This window comes from Nanorana parkeri, unplaced genomic scaffold, assembly GCF_000935625.1.
Source record: "Nanorana parkeri isolate BGI_ZX_2015 unplaced genomic scaffold, ASM93562v1 scaffold64, whole genome shotgun sequence".
Lineage (NCBI taxonomy): Eukaryota > Metazoa > Chordata > Amphibia > Anura > Dicroglossidae > Nanorana > Nanorana parkeri.
The window spans coordinates 1,341,649-1,346,579 of NW_017306332.1; positions in this window are offsets into that span (position 1 = coordinate 1,341,649).

Genomic DNA, 4,931 nt, shown 5'->3' on the forward strand with positions numbered 1-4,931 from the left:
CGTTCGTGGGCATTTGTGTTCCGCATGGGCACATGTTCCTGTTGATTTCAATGGACTCCTGGATGTGCGCCAAACGCGGGAAAGTAGCACATGTCACAAATTCAATTTTTCAGTATTTTATATTTTTTACGGGAAAATGTAAATGCCAGAAAACACTCTATTTGCTCGGCCACGTTTGAACTAGCAATGGCACCGCAAGCGTATTCTGGATTTGGTGCACACTGTTGGAGCATGCACTTTTGTGCATGTTTAATGTGCATTCACGATACACTATGGTGTGAATGGGGACTCACACTATTTGTCTTGATGACCGTTATCAGTGAGAGTAAAAGTGAAAAAAAAATCACTAGAACAGGAATAGATGGGAAATCTTCCAATGGGGACACTAGTTCTGGTGACAAATGTCTAAGAAAGGACTTCCCTCACTTTGGAGACACCTTACTTTGTGGCTATGGGAAAGGAAGTGAAGGGAAATCTCCCCTCCCAAAAAAGTTTTGACTTTAGTTCTACTTTAACTCTTACCCTGTGGGAGGGGGACCCACTGCAAGCGTAAAGGTTTTTCATCCCCGGAGTTCAGCTTTAAATATACTTTTAAAAGCATTTTCCTAATATTGGTTCGATAAGTTATAAAACCAAAACAGTTACTCTTGTCAGAAATCTTGTGAGCTGCCAACTTCCTGTGTTCTCTGCTATCAATTGCATTGTTCTCAACTATCTCCGAGGACTACAGAATCACCCCCCTCTAAGCTGTGAACGATAGGAAAGGAGCAGACGTCTATTATCTTATCTTCATTCTGTTGTTCTGATACAGAAGGATCTATGAGTGATGTCGACCTAGGGCAGGAAGTGTGTTATTGAATCACCTGGTGAAATAAAGGAAAAAAAGGTTGAAAACAAAACTAATGCAGCTGTCACATTTAAGGACAGCTAAGCTGCAATAGATTACATTTTTGTTTTTGGATTTAGATACGCTTTAAAAGTCTCTGCCATTTGATGTACAGGTATTCCTCACTTAACGACCGAGTTCCGTTCCTACGACCAGGTCGTTAAACGGATTGGTCGTTAAGTGAGGAACTCTATACAGTACTGTACTGCATTAGTACAGTACTGTATAGCGTTGCCGATGTACAGTAAAGAACAGTGTACTGTACATCGGGCAGGGGCTGACTGGCAACTTTTAGCCCAGGGGGCAAGTACAACCTAGAGGCCCATGGTGCAGCAACTTGGCCTCGCTCCCGCTCTGCCTCTTCCCCCCGCCTTCTCCTTGCCCGTCTGCCACTTTTGCCATCAGTAACCATGCTGCTGCCCTCTATTGGGGAAAATGTAAACCAGCAGCTTTCAGGTTTTGGAAAAACTAGTCATAACAACCACAAGAAGTCTACTTCTGACTAAGGGGGCTATTCACAGAAGAGCCGAAGAATCCAGCCATAGCTTCGGCTGATCCTTCGGCTAGTTTCGACCGCCTGAGCCCTTCGGTACAGTCGTACCAAAGGGCTGCTGTACAGGCTATTCACAATAGCCAGTACAGCAGCCAAAGGCAGCCGAGTCAAAGGCATATGCTTCGGCTTGGCCAGGCCGTAGTGACAGGCAAAGCATGGAGAAAGGTCATCTGAAGGGCCGACCGTTCTCCACGCAATGACAGCTGGGCGGAGCCAGCCGGGATCTCACGTCTCGTTCCGCCCAGTTGTAATGACAGATGGGGACGCTGATCTGTCATTAAACTACAACAACTGGCACAGCCATCTGCGACGTCATGGCTGGCTCCACTCAGTTTTTTCCCCCCAGGACCTACTAGAAGACTCTGGCAGGAGGCGACCAATAGATGGGCGGAGCTAGCGGTGATGTCACTGCTAGCTCCGCCCAATTGTTTATATTTTGCCGACATCTGTCAGATTCTACATTATGCAGCATTTATTTAAGTTTTTTTCTATTCTATATCTAATAGCCGAGCCGAATGCCGCTTGGGCATTCGGCTACTCACTGCCGTTCGGCCCCTATGAGAATAGGGGAGAATGGCAGCGAGCGAGCTGCCGGAGCTTTGGCTCAGCCGATCTAGCTGTTGGATCAACTGAGTCGAACTCCTTCTGCACTTCGGCTCAGCCGAACATGCAGAGCATGTTTCGCTGACCGAAGGCAGCCGATGTACAGCTAATTTTAGCCGATGTACGGCTGAAATCAGCCATACAAGGGTGAAGTGAATACTGCGTTCAGCTCACTTCACTTCGGATGGGTTATTCACTCGGCAGCCTTTGTGAATAACCCCCTAAGGCTTCTTTCACACCTACAATGTAGGTGCGTTTATGGATTCCTGCATCAGGAACTTGCAATTTCCTGCAGCAGGAATCACAAATCTGCCGTTTAGGAGCAGCAGTTGTCACCTGTTCACGTTAATGATCAGGTGACAGCGGCTGCATTTGAAAGCGGCAGAATGCCGGCACACTACATGTAATCCTATGTGATATGATTATATGCAGTTAGGAAGAGATCACTATCCCTGGACGTATGAGATGTGCCGGCGTTCTGCCGCTTTCAAATTTGGCCGCTGTCACACGGTCATTAACTTGAACAGATGAGAGCTACCACTTGTTAATGGAAGATTTGGAATTCCTGCTTTATTCCTGATGCGGAAATCCCTAAACACATCTACATCGTAGATGTGAAAGACGCCTAACACTATAATACAGTCTAAAAACGTACCAGTAGATTAATTGGCTTTAATCCAAATTACACCAAGTGTGTGTATGGTGGGCTATTATGGGGGCAAGGACTGATGTGAATGGATTTATGTACCTGTAAAGAACTGTAGATGAAGCTATTACCATATAAATACATTAAATACACAAATAAATACTTTGCATTTTTTGCACAAATATGCATAATGCATATTCAATTATTTTGAACAAAACATTAATATGGTGCTCTCATGTTTAGAAGGAAGAAAACCAGCTTTAGGTTGTAAGCTCATGGATGGGTTGCTAATAAGTTGTACCTACCCATCTCAGGACTCAGTGCATGTTAACTCATTAATTGAATATAGATTTAATATAATTTATACATTGTCAACATATATGCAGCAATTCCATCAAAATACTAAAGGGGTTATTCACAAAGCTAGCCGAAGGATCGGCCGTAGCTACGGCTGATCCTTCGGCTAGCTTCGGTTGTCTGAGCCCTTCGGTTCAGTAGATCCGAAGGGTTGCTGTACGGGCTATTCACAATAGCCCGTACAGCTCCCGAAGGTGGCAGAGCGGCTCAGTGGAGCCGAAGGCATATGCTTCAGCTTGACTGAGCCTAGGTGAAAGCCGAAGCTGGGCGGAGCCAGCCGTCATCTCACAGCTGGCTCTGGCCACTTGCAGAGACAGATCAGCTTCCTCTGGTTACCAGGTAACCAGGAACGCTGATCTTTCATTATACTGAGAACCCGGCGGAGCTGCCATGATATCACGGCAGCTCCGCTGAGTTCTGAGTGTGTAATGACAGTTCAGCGTCCCCTGATTACCAGGTAACCAGGAGACGAGTATCTGTCAGTTCCATGAGAACTCAGCAGAGCTGGCTTTGATACCACCGCCGGCTCTGACAAGCTCTCATTGTAATGACAGCTGGTCCCGGCCAATAGAAAACAGTTGGGTGGAGCCAGCTGTCACTGCTAGCTCCGCCCAACCGGTTTCAATTTTTTTTTCTACTTTTTTTAACTGTTTTTCTATTCTGCTCGGTAACACAGAGGTACCAAGCAGAATAGCCGAGCCAAATGCAGCTCAAAAGATTTTGCTTTATATATTCCTGCGTTGCTGAAATTTACAAATTTTTTTTTTTCAATAGAACACTAAAAAAAAAATCCGCTTCTAAATGACTGCAGAATATTGTAGAAGTTCCATCTTTTTACTTCGTAAGACACCTGTTATAGAAGGAAATGTAAACACTGCAATACAATGTCAAAGAATGCTGTAACGAGGCGGTTATACAGGACTCAACATAATTGATTGACTTGATTAGAATATTTATTTACAACTGTCATGATATACATAGCTGGGTATTTTGTGGTTTTGTACTTGGATGCTGGACAGTGTCTGCGATGTTGGAGTCAGTTCTATGCCCAATAATGTAAATACAGAGGACAGAATATTTTTTGTTTTTATATTAGAATACTGGGATTTATTTAACTAAAATATATTTTGCTTTTATGTGTTTTTTTTTATTTAGTTGCCTCAGCCTTGGGAAAACTATTTGGCATAGTATAAGCAGTAATAACCTAAAACCTTTTTTTCCCAGTTGTATTCTAATTTTTGTGTTAAAGTAGCATTAAAGGATAAGTCGCCCCCCCCCCCATTTTAGTGTAAGGACTTACCTTAAATGATGCCTCTTGATCCAATCATCTTCTTCTTTACTGTAGTTTTCAGCTGTCCCTCCAGCACTGGTGCTGGTCTCCGATCCAGCGCTGACTCCTGTGTGCTAGCTGGCACTTCCTGTCCCACAGTGTCTGTGCAGGTGCACGCTGCTCTATAGACTTACCTTGTGTCTCTCCTCGTCTCCTGGCCGAAGATCTGAACTGCGCATTCGCCCATCCCAAGATCCTTTGCGGCCACCCGAGACTCTTCAGATGTTTGGACGGGAGCGCGTGGCGAAGACATAGGTAAGTTTAAATCTGGTGCAGTTACACTTTTATAGTAAGACCAATAACAGCGCCATCCTTATAATGAGGCAGCCAAAGGCTGTTGCCTCAGGCAGCATCTTTTTGGGTCTCTGCCTGCTGCCCCCTTTCCAGAAAGAGCATCTCTGGTTCCTAAGAGCCGGGTAGGTAGATGTGTAAGGGGTATACACATATTCCCTCCCAGCTCTTAGCAACCTGGGATGCTCTGGCTGGCATCCTGCCTAGCTCTTGGCAACCAGTGACGACAACGAGCTGGGCAGGATGCTGGCAAGAGCTGGGTGGT